This window comes from Ornithorhynchus anatinus, chromosome 16, assembly GCF_004115215.2.
Source record: "Ornithorhynchus anatinus isolate Pmale09 chromosome 16, mOrnAna1.pri.v4, whole genome shotgun sequence".
Taxonomy (NCBI): Eukaryota; Metazoa; Chordata; class Mammalia; order Monotremata; family Ornithorhynchidae; genus Ornithorhynchus; species Ornithorhynchus anatinus.
The window spans coordinates 10,252,739-10,272,977 of NC_041743.1; the positions used below are offsets into that span (position 1 = coordinate 10,252,739).

General features: G+C 45.8%; 1 long non-coding RNA gene across 1 annotated transcript; it reads left to right on the top strand.

Annotated features, from left to right (window-relative positions):
• Positions 1-192: 192 nt before the first annotated feature.
• Positions 193-17,800, top strand: LOC120638903. The gene is made up of 4 exons (XR_005660942.1): positions 193-289; positions 12,643-12,705; positions 13,887-13,972; positions 17,169-17,800. It is a non-coding gene; the product is annotated as an uncharacterized LOC120638903 (long non-coding RNA).
• The last annotated feature ends 2,439 nt before the right edge of the window (positions 17,801-20,239 follow it).

Consider the following 20,239-nt stretch of genomic DNA (forward strand, 5'->3'; position numbering starts at 1 on the left):
TCACAGTCTAAACGGGCTACTATTGAATAAATGAATGAATAAAGACGATCGATTGATCGTCTTTTCCAAAAGTAGTCCAGATGGGGGGTGTCTTTCCTGGGATCGGACAGCAGGTGGCAGCATCCCCCTGGCTGGGAGGACGTCGTTTTAAAGGAAGCGGGGAGGAGGTGAAAGGTCTTTCCCTGGCTTTGAAGAGGGCAAGTGTAAAGACTTGTTTGAGCGTGTGGCTATCGTACTCTTCCCGGCACAGACCTTCTCTACCACTTGCCGCACTTGAAGAAGGAAGAGGGTGAGTAGGAGAGAACTTGGGGTTTTCCTCTCACCCTGTCCCGGAGCCGTTGAATAAATCTCACTGCCTCCAGTCAAATCAGCGGTGAGACTACCAGCAACTCTCCTTCCCTCTTTGGGTCCATTTTAGTGCCTGTGGTCTGGCATTGCTTGGGCACCTTTGGGAGCAAGAGGCAGTGTGTGTTTCTGTGTGCATCAAGCGGTGGGGTGCCCTTTTAAGTGTTTCTTTTTGAAGTGGTTCCAAATAGTACTTTGGGTTCTGGAGGCCTTAATGATCTAGAATAAATCAAACTAAAAACAAGGTCATTAGGTCACCCCGATGGGGCCAAAATATTGATTTGCACACTGGGGTCAAGAAACTTTGATTTCTGGTTGTAGATTAAATGAAAATACATTGAATTGATGTTAGTTTTGCAGTTACCTAACCCCCTCCCTGCCACCGAGACATGAAGTTTCAACCAGGAAGGGCCGAGTGAGTAATGGTTCCCAGCTGCTCCCTGGACAAGCTGAATTGAGGTCAGGAGTGGCCTGGCCCAGTGTAGCCAGAAGAGAATAACATCTAGGCTGCTGCCCTGGCCCACTCTACCATTTCAGCAGCTGGGCAAATTGACTAGCTAACATCACCATCAGTGCACCCTCATTATAGACCTCCTGCTCTGACTTTAACCTCTATTCAGGCTAACAGATGAGAGCCACCCCCCTTCTTTTCCCCACTCCAGTTCATGTTCCCCCAGCTGGGTCTTGACCTTTGTACTTGGGTAGCCAGGCCTCTTGTTAAGCAACCTTGGCAGCTGAAGAATTCTCTGCAATTCTCTCTGTTGCCCACTGCAAGGACCAACCCTGGATTCTGAGAATTGCTAGCGGGAAGAACCGTCTCGGGATCCAAAAGGCCATCGGCCATCCCCCTGTGCTGGTTGGGCTGAACGGCTGATTTAAAGGCCTAGCGAAGTAGAGGCTCAAGCCATGTGGTAGACTGGTAGACCAGTAGGCCACTGAGGGAGGCATTGTTCTTCAGCAGAGGCTGCAGTGGAAAGATCAGTGATATCCATTGAGCGCTTACTGTGTGTAGAGCACTGTTCTAAATATTTGGGAGAGTACAACAAATTTGGTAGACCTTTTCCCTGCTCACAAGGAGCATATAGTCTAAAGTTGAAGGAATGGGCATGGGTACAGGAGAAGCAGCATAGCCTAGTGGATAGAGCATGGGCCTGGGAGTCAGAAAGATCTACGTTCTAGTCCAGCTCAGCCACTTGTATGCTATGTGACTTCACTTCTCTGTGCCTCAGGTGTCTGTAAAATGGGGATTAAGACTGTGAGCCCTATGTAGCCACACATAAGGTATTGGATAGCTAAGCCTCCTGCCCCACTTAAGCCTCACTTAAAATAGGGGAAAGTTGATATTTTAAGAGGAAGGAGAGAGTATGGAAACCCAGCCTTCTCAGCAACTTTGCTTCTGCCTTTTTTGTTCCACATTTCTTTCTAGGGCTGTAGCGAGCCAAAACCTTCTCCCCAGGAGGGAGAATCAATCAAATAAGTGGTAGTTATTGAGCACTTACCATGTTCACAACAATGCACAAAGCATTTGGGAGAGTTCAATATAACAGAGTTGGAAGACACGTTTTCCCATTAGGAACTTACAGTCTAGAGGGGGAGTCAGACATGAACATAAATACATTATTTATAATATACAATTTTAAAGTTATAGGTACTGTGGGGTTGGGGTGAATACTCAGTATCCAAAGGTCGCAGACCCAATTGCACAGACATTGTCAAAAGGAGAAGGCCCTGCTGGGTTGCCCCTCTGGCCTGATAGAGAACCTTGGGTCAGGCCGTGTTATGTGGGTGGGCACAGATGTGACGAATTTGGTTCTGCAGTTTAATAATAATAACTGTGGTATTTGTTAAGTGCTTAGTACTATGTGCCTGGCACACAGTAAGTGCTGGGGTGATACAAGCAAATTGGGCTGGACATAGATCTGGACCATGTGGGGCTCATAGTCTCAATCCCCATTTTACAGATGAGGTAACTGAGGCACAGAGAAGTGAAGGGACTTGCTCAAGGTCCCACAGCAGGCAAGTGGTGAGCTGGGACGAGAACCCATGACCAAAAATCCTGTTTGGCCCTACCCTCCACTGCCCCGAAACACAGCACCTCAAGGGTCTTCCCGTTTCCGGAGAAAAATGCACTATCAATTCCTATATCTGATGGGGAGTCCTCCAAAACAGCGGGAATGCCCTTCCTCCCCAGCTCCCCCACCCCCCCACAACTTTTAATAGTCCCTTTGTATTGTTTTATCAGATAGGAGTCCTGAGCTCCAGGAACAGAAAAGTCAGCCAGCTAGCCTGGTGGGGGAGTGGGCTGCTTTGTGCTGGCCCTTAGGGAGGGTGGGGGGATAGGGGGTCGGGACCGATAATTCCTGCTCTTCCCCTCCCCTCCACGGGACCCTCACCCCACCCCCAGTGATTTAGCCGGCCACGTGCTGCCAGAGCTCCAACCGGTTGCATGGAGAGAGCCAAATGCTGCAATGGCAACTGGTATTTGGAAGCAGTCTGGTCTAGTGGATAGAGCACGGACTTGAAAGGCAGAAGGACCTGGGTTCTAATCCCTGCTCTGCCACTTATCTGCTGGGTGACCTTAAGCAAGTCTCCTCACTTCTCTGTGCCTCGGTTACCTCATCTGTAAAATGGGGATTAAGTCTGTGAGCCCTAGGTGGGACAGGGATGGAGTCCAACCCATTTTGCTTGTATCTACCCCAGCACTTTGTTCAGTGGTTGGTACGTAGGAAGCACTTAGCCAAATACCAGTTTTTTGTTTTTTGTTTTTAATGCTGCTCCAGCCTAGCCAAGGTGGGGGTGGGTCCAGGGGAGGAGGACTCGTCCCACTGGACCAAGAGCACGTGCTCTAAATGCTACAGGAGAGCAAAGCCAGAAACAGCTTCTTGCTCTTGGGGTATTTTTCAAGCAGGTTTTCCCATTCAGCATTTCCGGATCTGTGGGCATAAGATCAGACTAGGCATGTGACAGACATGACAGACACGGACAGACTGGATACAGGAGGTATCCAGGAACCAGGGGTGCAGCATGGCCTAGTGGAAAAAACCCGGGCCTGGGAGCTTGGTGCAGAGCTCTGCACCCAGTAAGTGCTTCGCAAATATGATTGGTTGTTGGGGAGTCAGGGGACCTGGGTTCTAATTCCAGTTCACCACTTGGCTGCTGTGTGATCTTGGCCAAGTCACTTAACTCTCTGTTCTTCGATTTCCTTATCAGTAAAATCAGTGTTCAATACCTGTTCTTCCTCCTACTTAGTCTGTGAGCCCCACATGGGGCAGGAACTACACCTCAACTGATTATTTTGCATTTACCCCCAGCATTTTGTACAGTGTTTGGCATACAATAGGCGCTTAACAAATACCACAATTTTTATTATAATTATTGTACTGGTAGCAGGGAGGCATGTCCAAGCAACACCCCGGAGCTGCTTCCCTGATAAATTCCTGTGTTTATTGTGCTTTTCTCCTGGGTCGGCCAGTACCGCCTTGGGCCAGAAGGGGGTGCCCTGGTACCAGAGCATCTACAGGAATCAGGGCCCGGTGGCAATTGATGGTTTCCCAGGTTCTTTTCAGTAGAAAAAAAGGGTCCATAATTGCACCCTCCACATCACTTGTTAGTCTTTAAAACTTCCTCCTGCAGTTCTTTTTTTAAATGGGATTTGTTTAAGCGCTTACTATATGCCAGGCACTGTAATAATAATGTTGGTATTTGTTAAGCGCTTACTATGTGCAGAGCACTGCTCTAAGCGCTGGGGTAGATACGGGGTCATCAGGTTGTCCCACGTGAGGCTCACAGTTAATCCCCATTTTACAGATGAGCTACCTGAGGCACAGAGAAGATAAGTGACTTGCCCACAGTCACAGCTGACGAGTTGCAGAACTGGAAGTCGAACTCATGACCTCTGACTCCAAAGCCCAGGCTCTTTTCCACTGAGCCACGCTGCTTCCAATAGATTCAAGTTAATCAGGTTGGACACAGTCCCTGTCCCACATAGGGCTCACAGTCTTAATCCCCATTTTTCAGTTGAGGTAACGGAGGCACAAAGAAGTGAAGTGACTTGCCCAGGATCACACAGCAGAAAGTGGCGGAGCTGAGTTTAGAACCCAGGTCCTTCTGACTCCCAGGCCTGTGCGTTATCCACTAGGCAGTGCTGCTTCTCAGTTTAAGCACGATTCAGTGTTCCCAGAATTAGGTTTGCATGCCTGTTTGTGTACGTGTTTGTCGAGTGCATATAGTGGTTAATTGAGGATTTTCTGTCCAGAATCATCCACTTGTACTCTGACGACTCCCCTGAACCTTGTCTCATCTAAGTGTGTGTGTATGTGTGAGCAATGTAATGTCATGTGCTTTTTATTCATTTAAACCTAGTAAGTCCATGCACTTCATCCTTGGGTAAAACAGGGTTCAACTAGTTTCAGTAATAAGTACAAGGATCCTGGTGCCTGTCCCCTAAAGGGACCTGGAAAATCCCTTAGGCAAACAGGGGCGGTGGAAATGGAAGCTACTAATTAGGATTGTAATCAAAGTTGGGTATTTCCTCTGTAGCCTGCCCTCTGCACTGATCCTTCTTCTTGTTGACTGCCTGATTCATTTGCCTGATTTCTTTAGTTGTTGTTCCTTATTGCTCAGTGTCTGGTGTTCTGGAAATCCTGAAACCATATGTGTGTTGCTTTCCTTTCGAGGCTTTCTTCAGAGAGCTTTTCTCCTCCCTCTGTTCTGTTTCCTACACAAGGTGCTCTTCCCTCCACCTCACCCTTAATAGTATGAAATATGAAGCCATTCAGAAGCCATTCAGAAGCCAGTATGAACCCTTAGGTGTGTAGTGGTATGAGTAGAAAAGCAGCATGGCTTAGTGAACAGAGCACAGGCCTAATAGTCAGAAGGCCCTGGGTTCTTTTCCCGGTTCCATTAACTGTCTGCTGTGTGACCTGGGGCAAGTGCCCTAATTTATCTAAGCCAGTTACCTCATCTGTAAAATGGAGTTAAGGCTGTGAGCCCGATGTGGTGCAGGCACTGTGTCCAACCTGATTAGCTTGTATCTACTCCAGTGCTTAGTATAGTGCATGGCACATAGTAAGTACTTAACAAATACCATAAAAAAAAGAGTAGGACATGAAGGGAAGGTTAAATATGGGCCTATAGAGCTTTATGTGGTAGTCTAAGAGGGGCTTATTTTTCATTACGGGTTAAATGGGTTTCCCTCCCCTCTCCCTGCTTCTTGACAATGTGTTGTACCAATCTCTCTTCCCCACTCTCTACCCAGCATCTGTCTCACTGTGGATTGCTGTTCTGGCCTCCTCGTTTCCTCCCACGCTCTCGCCCCCGAGGGTGGTTCTGGCAAGGCGGGTGTTGGGTACACAGAGGCAGTATTTATCCTGAGTTGGTGTGAGGGCGCAGGGGAAGCACAGCTGACATTCCACTTTCCTAAAGCCCCCAAAATCCTCAGGCAAAAAGAGAGAGATAGACACGAAGTACAGAATTCCAAAGCATATTTCCGACTGCCCCCACCCAAATTCCCCATCAAGGCAGAATAGTTTGAGTGTTCTTATTGTACTCTTCCACACGATTAAAACAGTGCTCTGCACAGAGTTAAGCACTCAATAAATGCATTTGATTGAGAAGCAGTATGGGACTGGGAGTCAGAAGATCTGGGTATGAATCCCGGCCCTGCCGCTTGCCTACTTTGTGACCTTGGGCAACTCACTTAATTGCTCTCTGCCTTGGTTTCCTCATCTCTGAAATGAGGATTAAATACCTGTTCTCCCCTATACTTTGACTGTGAGTCCTATTATGAGACTGCATCTGACCTAAATATCTTAACTCTAGCCCAGCACTTAGTTCAGCACTTGATACAACAAGTGCTTAACAAATATGGCAATTTTTTTCTATTATTATTGCACATAATGCATTAATGGTACACTGTGAGGTAGCCAGGGAAATGGGTTTTCCTAAATGCCTTCTGAATTCAGGGGTCTGCTTTTCAGGAGCAAGGAATACCCCTTCCTTATCAACACCAAGATTCTGGGACAAGACACCAACCATATGGGCCAGTTTTCTAGCCTTCTCTTTGCAGTTGGCAGATAATAATAGCAATAATAGTGGAACGAGCCCAGGCTTCGGAGTCAGAGGTCGTGGTTTCTAAAACCGGCTCCACCACTCATCAGCTATGTGACTTTGGGAAAGTCACTTAACTTCTCTGTGCCTCAGATACCTCCTCTGTAAAATGGGGATTAAGACTGTGAGCCCCATGTGGGACAACCCTGATTACCTTGTATCTACCCCAGACCTTAGAACAGTGCTTGGCACATAGTAAGCGCTTAACAAATATCATTATTATTACTTGTCAAGTATTTGGTATGTGCCAAGCACTATTCTAAACGCTGGGGTAGATACAAGTTAATCACATTGGGCATAGTCCAAGGCTCATTTTCAGATGAGGTAACAGAGGCACAGAGAAGTGAAGCGATTTGCCTAAGATCACACAGCAGACAAGTTGCAGAGCCGGGATTAGAACCTAAATCCTTCTACCAGTCCCATGCTCTATTCACTAGACTATGCTGCTTCTCATGTTGGGTTGAGAGGGTTGTTCCTCCCACACAATAGAACATTTCCTTAAGGTGTGTAGGGCTCCATTGTCTAGTGAGAATTTATATTTCCCAAGTACTTACATGACTTAAATGATTTGCAAAACAACAGTATCTGCTTCTTTGTCATTCCTCTTGTCCCTGGAGGGGGCGGGGAAGAGGGGAGGGTAAACTGACAAGAATGTCCCTGCTTTAGAGCTGAGGAAATGGAGATAGGGAGATACAGTCCGGAGACCCAGGGAGGGTTTTCAACTGGAGCACATCTAAATTAGAACTCAAGACCTGCTTGCCCCTTGAGACATAGTGCCTCCTCATGAATTTCCCTTGTCTTGCTCAACTATGATAGCTTCTGATGGGTTGCAACACCCAGTCTTGCATTTTTGAAGGTGCTGAGGCAGCCGGATTGTGGGCCTTTGGATTCATTTCTGTGCTTGTGGGGGTTTAGCTTCAGTTCCTCACTTCCATTAGTCTGATTTTACTGAGAGTAACCAAGCAACCAAGAGGCCATCAAAGGGTCAGGGCTACAAAGAAGAGGTCAATTTCTTTGCTTTTCAGTCCATTTGCTTTAGCTGAGTGTGCCTCTGGGCTCTACTGAGAAGGCTGGATGAAAGACTTTTTATGAAGGCCGGTATCAACAGGCATTATAATATTGTGGTATTTGCTAAGTGCTTACTATGGGCCAAGCACTGTACTAAGTGCTGGGGATAGATAAAAGATAATCAGGTCCTCGTCATGGGGCTCACTGAGTAAGTGGAGGGAGAACAGAGAGTGAATCCCCATTTTGCAGATGAGGGAACAGAGACACAGGGAATTAATCAGTTGTATTACTGAGCACTTACTATGTGCAGGGCACGGTACTAAGCACTTGAGAAAGTACAATAAAACAAAATTAGCAGACATGTTCCCTGCCCATAAGGAGCTTAGAGTCCAAAGGAGTTAAGTGACTTGCCCAAGTTCACACAGCAGGTAAATGCTAATCTAAATGCGAGGTAATCTAATAGAATAAATTTACAAATGTTCCATAATTAAGACTGAAAAAAATGATAGAAATAATACTCAAGTGAACAGATAAATATGACAAAAGACTGACAAAAGATATATCTGGGAAGGTGGAGGAATTAATAAGAAAATGTTGCATCAGTATCTACTGAGCTCCTGCTGTGCTTAGAGCACTCAAGACCATGCAAGAAAAGGGATATTTAGAAATTAAAGTTGTGAAACAGTGTGGCCTAATGGAAAGTGCATATGCCAGGAAGTCAAGAGCTTTTTTTTTAATGCTGTTTGTTAAAAGCACTTTTACTACGTTCCAGGCACTGTACTAAGTACTGGGTTAGGTTCAAGCCAATCAGGTTGGATACAGTCCCTGTCCCACACAGGGCTCCCAGTCTTAATCCCCATTTTACAGATGCCTTAGGCACAGAGAAGTTAAGTGTCTTGCCCAAGGTCACACAGCAGATACGTGGCAAAACTGGGATTAGAAGCCAGGTCCTGCTGACTTCCAGGCCTGTGCTCTTCTAACCCTGGCTCTGTTACTTGCCTGCTATGTGACCTTGGGCAAGTCACTTAACTTCCCTATGCTTCAGTTTCCACATCCACAAAATGGGGGCTGAGTACCTGTTCTCCTTCCCCATTAGACCTTGAGCTCCATGTGGGACAGGGACTGTTTCCAATCTTATCTTATATCTTACATCTACCTCGGGGTTTAGCACACTGGTACATAGTAAGTGCTTAACAAATACCACAATTATTATTATTAAAGATAATAATAACGGTATTTATTAAGCACTTACTATGTGCCAAGTACTGTTCTAAGTGCTGGGGTGATATAAAGTAATCTGGTTGTCCCATAAGGGACTCAGTCTAAATCCCCATTTTACAAATGAAGTAACTGAGGCACAGATCAGTTAAGTGACTTGCCCAAGGTCACACGGCAGACAAGTGATGGAGTCGGAATTAAAATCCATGACTTTCTGACTCCTAGGCCCAAGCTCTATCCACAAAGCCATGTCGTTTCTCCAAAAAGTTGTATTCCCTGGTTTCTGGGAGGAGCTAGAGCAGATGATTTTTAGGGGGGCTTGGAAGAGAGGAGGGAGGAGAGTAAACTAGGCTGGAGGGAAGGGATGAGCAATGGGATAGAGGCCAGAGCCTACAGCAAGGAACACTTAGAATTTGGTGTCCTAAGGGCTATTTTCCTGTCCTTTGTACCTCTCTCCTCACCCCCTTTCAAATGGCACAGGCCCCCCTTCCCCGACCCCCAGCCACCTCCCGGGAGCTGGGACATCGTAAGCTCATTACAAGCAGGGAAGGTATCTGGTCTACTAATTCTGTTGTTGTACTCTCCAGGTGCTTAGAACAGTGCTCTGCACATAGTAAGTGCTCAATAAATACCATCGATTGATTGAACGTTATCCATTGGAGCAGGGCACAGAGGTGAGACCAAATGAGAAATGATAGAACTGTCTTCTACCCCAAGGATTATCCGCCTGAGACCACTGGACATTTGACTCCTTGGTTCTCAGCCTGTCAGTGACACTGTGGGCTCATCCCACCTGCAGCTGAGCATGGGTCCCTGAGAGAAATCAGCCTGTGGGTAAGATTTGCACTGACAATCAGTTTAAAATCTGATCTCTATCTCTACTGTCTCTATCTGTTGCCGAATTGTACATTCCAAGCACTTAGTACAGTGCTCTGCACATAGTAAGCAGCTCAATAAATACAATTGAATGAATCTCCATGCATGGGTGTAGGCTGCAGCATTGCTGTGATAGTGGGAGGCATGGGTGAATTCATTCATTCATTCAGTAGTATTTATTGAGCGCTTACTATGTGCAGAGCACTGTACTAAGTGCTCGGAATGTACAATTTGGCAACAGATAGAGACGATCCCTGACCATTGATGGGCTTACAGTCTAATTGGGGGAGACAGACAAAAACAATAGCAATAAATCAGTGTAACCAAAACACCTTCTGTCATTCTCCTTTGCTCCCGTTTTCATCATACTATAGACTTTCCCGTTCCATCCTCCTTGCCCTGGCTGTACAGAAGGTGCATGCTTTGGGCTTGGTTTATTGAAGTGATATATTTTTCAGAACAGGGCCTGGACTCTGGAGAAGGTTCTCCGGTCTCTGGGCAGGGTGAGGGGGCCAGTCAGCCAGAGGATATTTCTAGATTTGTCCTCTGAAAATGGTCAAGGTAAAATAAAGGGGAACCTGATCTTTCCATTTCAAAAATGTTATTGGTAAGACAAAGTGCATAAGGGCTGCCTTGAAAGACCCATCCTCCTTTATAATTTCCCCCGGGGGAAAAAGCAGTAACAGATAGACCCCTTTCATTCATTCAATCTGATTTATTGGGCGCTTACCCTGTGCAGAGCACTGTACTAAATGCTTGGGAGAGAACAATACTGCAAAAGAGACATTCCCTGTGTCTTTTAGGGAGGGGGCCTCAGGCACAGAATTCAGAACCCATTAGCTGGCTATTACTCACATCTTTCTCTCTCCCCACCGTTTGCATGCCTCTTCCTCCAGAAGCCCCCTTGTATGCCATTTCTCTCCCTGTTTCAGGGTAGGCACAATAATCAATCAGTAGTATTTATTGAGTACTTACTATGTGCGGAAGACTATAGTAGGATCTACAGAATTAGCAACAAAATTAGCATCGATGTTCCCTGTCTACAGTCTTGAGGGGACTTCGAGCCTCCAGACTGTCCCCCACACCTCCTCAGCCCTGATTAATAGTAAGGTCCACAAATTATTTGAGGTCTTCAAAGGAGCAAAGCACAAGCAAGTTGTAGTTGAGGCACCTAACCAGGTTTCCTCTGTTGCCTGTTCAGCTGATCAATCAATGGCAATTATGGAGCACCTACTGTGTGCAGAGCACTGTACTAAGCACTTGGAAGAGTACAATCCCATCAGTGGACCTGACCCCTGCCCACAAGAAGTTTATTGATCCTGAGACTCATCCTAGTTACAGATCAGCTTCCCTTGAGAGTTCAAGGTTGTGGGGGTGGTGACTGAGGTGAGATGAGGTGAACTATATCAGTCCAGGACAGGTGGAAGTTGAATAATAGGGACGTGGGCTTTGACACTGCTAGGGCTTAGCTATTCTGGGAAGAAGTGTTTGTTCTAGAGATTTTTTTTTTAATCAGGAAAAATAACAGAACTCCAATGGACGTTGACCTAGAACTCTGTCAGTGACCCTTAAAAATACAAAATACCTCAAACTTCCAGCCCTCAGTGTGAAGTAAACAGGGAACATGCTTTTATTAAATCAGATGTAATCAGACCTTGTCCTTTTTTTTATTAATCCATTATCTTTCTTTGGTGACTACAAGAAAAGCCTGTGTAAAATGTGGTGTCACCTATAACAGGGAAGAGGGAGATGAGTATTAAAATAAACCAGGAGCTCCTAAGAAAGTAACGTTTCCTGTTAGTCCTCTTCAATTGAAGGATACTAACATAGGGAGATAAAATAACTTGCTAAAGTCATTAAGGATATCATCATCATCATTATTATTATTCGCTTATATGTCAAGCACTGTCCTAAGCACTGGGGTAGATACAAGGTGATCAGGTTGGGCACAGTCCCTATCCCACATGGGGTTCCCTGTCTAAGGATCCAGCATTGCAGTTCCAGCTGTTGATAATAATAGTGGAATTTATGTGTTTTCTAGGTGCCAAGAAGTGTACTAGTGGCTTAGGTAAATACCAGATATTTAGGTTGGACACAGTCCCTGACTCACTTAAAGCTCACAGTTTATGGGGAAGGGAGAACAGTTTTAAACTTTACAACTTTTACAGATTTTTACATTTTACAGATGAGGAAACTGAGTCACAGAGACATTAAGGGAGCTTCCCAAGGACACACAGTATGACCATGTGGAGCCAGGATTTGGACCCAGATATCCTGACTCCTGGTCCATTGCTTTCAGCCTAGTAACTCACTCCAAGCAAGAAGAGTAGGGGCTTCTTTCTTCTGCACAGACTTCTTAGATGAGGAGTGTAATTCTTATCCCTTCTACAGAATCTTATCTCTTAAATAAAGAGCTTCCTATAGCTGGAAAAGGAGCATGTGGATTTGGGCCAAAAGCTTCGAAGGCCCTTAGTAATGCCAGAAAGGAACTTTTTGAACATTCTCCTTGTCTTGCATTTGTCAGTAATGAGTCAGTTGGAAAATAGTTGGAAGAAATGGCAAATTATCTTTTTATTTGGTTTCCAGACTAGCGATTTGATTCTTTTTTCTCCTGGGTATAATTTAGGTATATGTCCCGAACCCTCTTCGCTTGCTAGGTTGTCTTTTTCAAAAAGATACGTGAGATGGGGGTAGAAAGAAGAAACCGGAGAGGGGGGAGAACAGATGTCCAGGGCAAATCTGGGCAAGGCCTAGCATTGTTAAATCCTGGCCATGTCCAGGCTGGGCCAGACTTTCTCTCCCCAGGCTGCATCAGCCGTGTCAAATTCAAAGCAGACAATCTGGCTTAAAAATATCTCTTTGGTTTAAAAATATCTAAGCTTGTAATTGTTGGGCAAATAGGCTCAACACCCACTATCGAGACTCAACAAATGTTTCTGAAACAAACTAATTATCACACTAATCAATGCTTTGTACTAATATGCACACCAACAGTTAAGGCACTGCAAAGCAGGCGATGAAGACTGGGTTCTACGGAGACCAGATTGGGGACTAATGTGCACACACGCCTCCTCTTTTTCTTTCCAGGTTGCAGTTGCCATGGCAATATGAATGTTGCAGGAGGAAAATGGAGGAAGCGCTGTATTTATGGTGAGTGGAGATGTTTGGGGAGAGTTAGGTGCTTTTGATGACCCCCACCCTCTCTTCCCCCTCGTTGCCATGGGAATGAGGATAGTACCCAGGCATGAAATGGGCCTCTGGCCTTTCCTCTAGAGGAAACCAGAGTGCATTTCATGGTGAACCAGGGTTTCTCAGGTTCAGAGCCTTCTGTTTTTGCTCAGAAGAGGCTCTGCCTAGTGAACATCAGCAGTGTCCCTCCTCTAGCAGCGGGAGGGGGAATCTGAGAAGCAGGGTATTTAGTCCTCGGCTAAGACAGATCCAGAGGTGTCAGTACGCAGCCTGGGTAAGCCTGGGTAAGGGTCTTTCCTCTAGACTGTGAGCTCATTGTGGGCAAGGATCGTCTCTCTTTATTGCTGTATTGTACATTCCCAAGTGCTTAGTACAGTGCTCTGCACACAGTACGTACTCAATAAATACAATTGAATGAATGAATGCTCTAACTCAGAGATCCCATGGGCACCTTGGAGGAAGGATACTCCCATGCTCCTAGCCACATCATAATAATAATAATTATGGTATTTGTTAGCACTTACTATATGCCAGGGACTGTACTAAGTGGTGGAGTGGATACAAGCAAATCGGGTTGGACACAGACCCTGTCCCACATTGGGGCTCACAGTCTCAATCCCTATTTTACAGATGAGGTGACTGAGGCACTGAGGAGTGAAGTGACTTGCCCAAGGTCCCACAGCAGACACATGGCATAGCCAGGATTAGAACCCATGACCTTCTGACCCCCAGGCCCATACTCTATCCGATACGCAATACTCCCCCAGCTCCATTCAAGGGACCCCTGTGCTTACAACCATGTGGCCTGGAGTGAAATCAAAGGACCCTCCTGAAGCCCTAATCAATGCTCCTCAGTCTGAGGCCCTGAAATTGGCTCCTTCCATCCATATTCTGCTTTCGTTTATTCTGCTAATACCCTGAAGTTGTAGAATGCTTTTCAGTTTTTCCGAAGTGCTTCCACGTGATCTCATTCCATCTTCATGGTATCCTTTTCCTATCTGTCTCCTGGTCTAGACCATAAGCACACTGTGGGCATGGAATATATCTACCAACTGTTATATCGTACTCTTCCAAGCGCTTAGTACAGTGTACAGTAAGCATGCAATAAATACGATTGATTGATTGATTGATTTGGCCAGCAGGAGAGCAGAAAGGCCAGAACCAGAGGCAGGAGCAACGTGGTCTTCCCAAGGCCTGGATGCAGACAGACATCTAAAACGGAGCCCAGGTGAGCACTTTTGCTGTTTCTCTTATTGCATGCTGCAGCTCAGGAAGATGGGCCACCTTCTACAGGACTCAGGTGAGTGACTGTCCATGGTGCTGGACTAGGGGCCCCGTTGACCTCGTAGATGCCTCCTGGATTTCCACACTTGAACCTAGAGCACTTGGAAGGAAATGGACTCCCTGATCCAGGAATTCCTGAATGCTGGGAGGCACTTGGGATTTGCCTCGTATTTTCTTTCATTTTCTGTAGTGTCGTATTTTAAGCGTCACCTTTCATTCAGAATCGGGGGTGTCGTCGCTTTACCAGGAATTTCCCCAGGACTGATGAGTGCTTGTTCTCCCCCTTAGATAATCCCAGGACTAGATGTTTTCAACTGGGCTGATGTTTCCTTTTGTCATGCTTTTCCTCTTGCTAGTTCATATTTGTTAGGAGGAGACTTTGTTGGTGTGCTCCACTTAAATCAAAGCTTACAAGGGGAGAACAGAGGAAATTGTTTCTAAAAGGGCTGAAGGGACATTCACTGTGATGACCAGGTCAAATTGCCGGTCTTAAAGTGGCCGGTCTTTCTTTTGCCCTTTCAGTTGGACCTCGTGTCTTTGATTTGCCACAGCAGGGACGGGCTCTGGGCGGTTAGAAGTCCTCAATGGAAATGGGCAGATGCCTTCTTGCCCAGAGTCTACAAAACTAGGCTGTGGGGCGACAGGAAATGGAGTCATGGGGTGAAAGGAAACAAGGACAGATAGTCGATTCTGCCTCTCTCTTAGGCTTTTTTAGGGGGAGGGTCTCCAGGCAATCAGTGTTTGTGGAGGCTTAGAATCTTGGATGAGGTTTGTGTCCTCTTAGCCTTGTGATAAGGGAGAGCAAAGGAGGAGCAGTGATGAAGGGAAAATGATGGGAATGGTTCTCATTGGTGAGTCCCAGGGCCAATATTGCTGGGAATGGTGATTTCTATGGCTTCCAGGCTCCTTGAACCCTTTTGAAAGGCTGTGTGCAGCAGCCGGTGAGTGTCCTCTAGTGGTGAATGAAATCACTCCTGTGTACATGTGCATAAGCGTGAGTACATATGAGTGGGCATACGCATGCACGTCTGTGTGGGTGTTTTTTTCAGGTTCAGATACTGTAATTGAGGAAGTCATTTCAAGTTTGCTTTTTTAATGTGGGCAAAAATTAGCTTTAAATTTCAAAATCGTTGAGTTTGTTTTAGCTTAAATTTTATGATTCACATCCAGTGGCATGGCAAGCGTTTCTTTGGTAATATCACGCCTTTCCAGTGTTTGCAAGAGATGTGGCCATCTAGACGTACGTTAGACGTATGCTGGACGTGTGTTCGACATCCCTGTTCCTTGCTGGCGTGACGGCAGCTTGGTCAGTGCTTCCAAACTGCAGCTGTTCTGAGAGTTTCTTCTGAAAGAACTGGGAATTGTGGGGTACCTTGGCTGCACAAGAGAGGCAGTTTAGCCTAGTGGAAAAATTGGGAGTCAGGAGACCTGGGTTCTAATCCTGGTTCTGCCACTTACCTGCTATGTGACCTTGGGCAAATCATTTAACTTCTATGTGCCTCAGTGTCCTCATTTGTAAAATGGGGATTAAATACCAGTTCTCCCTGAGTCCCTTGTGAGACAGGGTCTGATCTGATTGTAGTGATTGTACTTCAGTGCTTAGCAGATAGTAAGTGCTTAAAAATATTACTATTATTATAGGCATAAACAACTGCTGGACAATACCTTGTGCTTTATGATGCAAATGATTTGTAGACAGGAAAAGAATGATGATCTGTACCCACACCTTTGAATTGGAACTTCTTTTCATCCTCTAGGCTGTAAGCTCATTGTGGACAAGGAATGTGTCTACCAACCCTGATGTACTGTACTGTCCCAAGCATTCAATGCGGTACTCTGCACACACATAAGGCCTCAAAAAATGCCACTGATTGAGCTTCAGTTTCTGCAATATGGGTGTGGTGGGAATGGCCAATAGGTGGAAGGTCAGGTGATTTGGTTGCCATATTCAAGGACACAGAACCTGGCAGACTACCCTTGCCTCTGCGTGAGACCATTGAGGCATTCTGTCCTCTCTGCAGAAAAGGAAGTTGAGTGACCTAGAGGATGGGCTTGGGAGTAAGATGGACTTGGGTTCTAATCCCAGCTCTGCTAATTGTCTGCTTTGAGACCTTGGGTAAATCACTTCATTTCTCTGTGCCTCAGTCACCTCATCTGTAAAATGGAGATTGACTGTGAGTTCCAGGAGGGATGTGGACTCCGTCCAACCTGACTGGCTTGTATCTACCCCGGCACTTGGTACGATGCTTGGCACATAGTAAGCGCTTAACAAATACCCTTTTTTTTAAAAAAGGGAATCCAATTAGAAGGTGTTTCTTCAGTCTGGGATCCAGGACTAGATTGGGGGGGGGGGGTGGAGTGCTGAAGGGAAGGGCTGAAATGGGCACCAATCAGAAGGCAGAATTTTTTATAAAATAGGGAAGGAAGTGGGGTCTCTTGTCTAGGGGTGTGGGAAGGACTCGGTGGCAGCTGCATTGGCAGTAGGGTACAGAATGTCCTGTCTTAAGGATGCAAACAGAGGATCCCAGTTCAGACAACTCAGGGCATTTAATTTAACCAGGAACCAGAATTTATTACTCTTGCAAACAAGCTAGAGGAAACCAACTGACAACTGACCAGATTTATTATTTCTTCTCTAGGAAGTCATTTTGCTCTTCATTATCCTTCTGGGGTCGATCTTGCTTTCTCTCTTTGTCTCTCACTCTCAACTTCTATCTTTTTCCCCTCCCTGTGTCTTTCTCTTTCTCACTTTCTGTTTCTATATTTTTCCCTCCATTTCTTTCTTTCTCTTTCTCTTTCTCTCTCTCTCTCTTTTTCTCTCTCTCTCCCTCCCTCCCTCCATTTTGCAGGAATTACATAACAGCCCCTTACAGCAGCGAACACCTATATAAGAGGGCATGACAGTTTGACAATGGGCAGGCAAGAGTGGGCTGTGAGAAAATGGAGTGATTCATGAGCTCTCTGAGAGGCAGCTCTGTTCAAAACTTGGCTCCTTGGTAAATGGAGTCCAGAGCAGACAAAGAAGGAAACTTTACACTTTCACAATTTTCCCACAGTGGCAAGCTCACAGAAAAACAAGGCTCTGGTTGGGTTGGAAGAGAAAGGGCAAAGATAACCATGGACCTTGCTTTCTCTCTTAGATTGATTGCTGTCTTCCTGCCAAAACCACAGAAAATCTCACCAAGAGGGAGCCTAAGGCTGCCCTTGTTCTGGAGCTAGGAAGGTGGAATTCAGGGCCTGTTTAGTGGCTCTGTCTCCTCTTCCTCCTCACCTCTTCGGAACTGAATCTTGCTGTAACAGGATCCAAGGTCCTGATCTACAACCTATGTCAACAATTAGGTTTCTGACTTCCTAATGAGAACAAGAAGAATCACCCTCCTAGGACTTTCTGCTCTCAGCAGGATCCCAGTAAAGTCTCCCTGAGGAAGCTAATGGACTCACTGGATGAGTGGTAATGATAGCATGTCTCCTCCAGCCAATGACCATCTCCCGGCTCACTGGGTGTGCCTGGAGGCGCAGACCTGCCTGCCTCTGTGCACCATCTGCAGTTGGGTCTCCATTCTAGCTCTGCCAGCAGGCAAAAGAGACAAAATCCAGGCAACCGCAAAATGTTTAATAGAACATGGTGAGTCCATAGGCAATTTATGTTTTCACTAGACTTTTTACTCTTGTATTATGGGCAAAACGTCTACTTACGAGTTCGTAAAATTCCAAGAAATGCTTGTTATAATGCATGCAAATGATATCCAAAGAAAATTAGGTGACCAGCTATGACAACAGTGCCTTTGTTGGTTCTCACTCTACTGGGATTATCACCCTAAACTCTGCTAGGTGCACTGAGGCTTTTAACTTCAGCCTCTCTTGTTGACTAGAGCTAGTCCCTGGACAGGTGCAGAACAGCACCATCAATGGTATTTATTGAGTGCTTACTATGTGCAGAGCACTGTACTAAGCACTTAGGAGAGTACAACACGATGGAGTTAGTGGACATGCTACCTGTCCACAATGAGCTTACAGTCTAGAAGGGGAGGCAGATATTAATATCAACTATTTATAATATAAAATTTATAGATATGTACATTAGTGCTGCCTTTGAAAACCATCAGTGTAGACTCATCTTTGGCATTTGAAATGTTATAAAGAGGACAGTCTTGTGCATTCACCTCCATTGGACAGAAGGAAGAACTGAGGGTCAGCGACATGGCTTGTTGGGGCCAAGTTACCCAGCAAGTGTTACATCCGGGAAGAACAAAATCAGATTCCCAACACCCATCCCCACAAAGGTTCTCTTTATATTAAAGATGACAGCAGAGAAAAGTAGATCAACATTGGATTAGTTATTATCCCCACAGTCAGTACATACCAGTGTGCAAATGACTCAGAGGAAGAGAGAGGTCACTGTACTTTGGGAGTAGGTGTAAGCTCCCTCAGGCTGGGACTGGATTTCTTCGATGGAGCAGTGCTAGGGAATTCACGGAACCGACCTCACCCACCCACTACCGGGGGTAGATACAAGCTAATCAGGTTGAATACAGTCCATGTCCCATATGGGGCTCACAGTCTTATTCCTCATTTTACAGATGTGGTAAGCGAGGCCCAGTAAAGTTAAGTGACTTGCGCAAAGTCACACAGCAGACAGGTGGTGGAGCCGGGATAAGAACCCAGTTCTTTCTGCCCATTTCCCCTACCTGTCCTCCCCTCTATATTCATTCCATGGTATTTATTGTTCGCTCGCTATGTGTTCTATATCACCTATGAATTTGGCTAAGGTACCCCTTAGGCACTTTGATACTCACCCCCAGCCCAAGACATTTATGTACATATGCTTATATTATACAATATCCCCTATTTGTAATTAACTTTAATATCTGTCTCCCCCGTAGACTGTAAACATCTTATGGGGTGAGATTGTGTCTACTGACTTGATTGTTCTGTATTTTCCCAAGCACTTAGTACAGTGCACTGCACAGAGTAAGTCCTCTATGAATACCACTGATTTATTGATTAGAACTATAACCACCTGGTGAAATTGAAATTAAAATTTGGAACCCTCACCGCACATGCTAAATGAGAAGTTGGATCCTTTTTATAGAGAGGAAAACTAAGGGCTATCAATTATATCTATTGAGTGCTTACTGTGTGCAGAGCACTGTACTAAGTGCTTGGGAGAGCACAATATAACAAGAGTTGGAAGTCATGTTCCCTACCCATAAGGAGCTTACAGTCTAGACGGGGATTCAGACATTAAAATAAATTTTGTATCAGCACAGAGTCAACTTAAGCAGTATGCAGGGAGCTTTGGTGGCAGGGGCACTAAAAGGGTCTTTTCTGAGCTGGGGATTCACTTGGGCACCTTGAAGTCACTTATTTTCTCCTTATGGGCGGGAACCGTGTCTGCCAACTGTATTGTACTGCATTCTCCCAAGTGCTTAGTACAGTATTCTGCACACAGTCATCACTCAATAAACACCACTGATCGATGGATCGAATCTGATGTCTCCAGAGCTAAATGCCCATTTCCAGTAGCTGGGATGAAAAACACTCCCACTGGAATAGTTTCCCCAGTTGGAGATACACTGGCACAGTTCCCTAGGAGCAGGGAAAAGAAACAGAGAGATTTTTCAAGGGGATCCCTGCAGGCAGCTATTCGGTTCCAGTCTTGGCCCCACTGCTTATGTCAGACTCTGGCAAGGCAATCGGGCAGGAGGAAGCACACCGGGTTTCCAGCAGTGTCTCATCATCTTTGATTTCTCTGTTTATTCAGCAGCTTTCATGTGGTGGGGGAGGAGGCAGGATTCTGTCACACTGAAGTCTTCTGTCTCTCTCTGGGAGATAAACAGCTCACCAAACAGTCCTATTACCAGATGAATAACAATCTCCCCACATATTGTTGTCCATTGTATTTGGAGGTGGCCCCGCTGCTGTCTGTGCAGAGTATGTGCACAGGCTAAGGCCATCAGGTTTCCCCTGGCTAAAGGGGTGCGGGAGGTGCTTTTGGGAGGCAGGGCCAGAAAGAGGCAGGAGGTGGGTGCTTGACATAAAATGGCAAAAATGCCTCACTCCACCTCTCCATGGATCAAGGAACAAGCATCTTGACTTGCTGTCAAGTTTGATGTTTTTGGCTTGAGTCTGGAAGAGAGAACTCCAAGTCTTCCATGATTTGGGTGGCCGGGTAGGTAATTAACAGCCAGGCACAGGCCTCTGCTTGGAT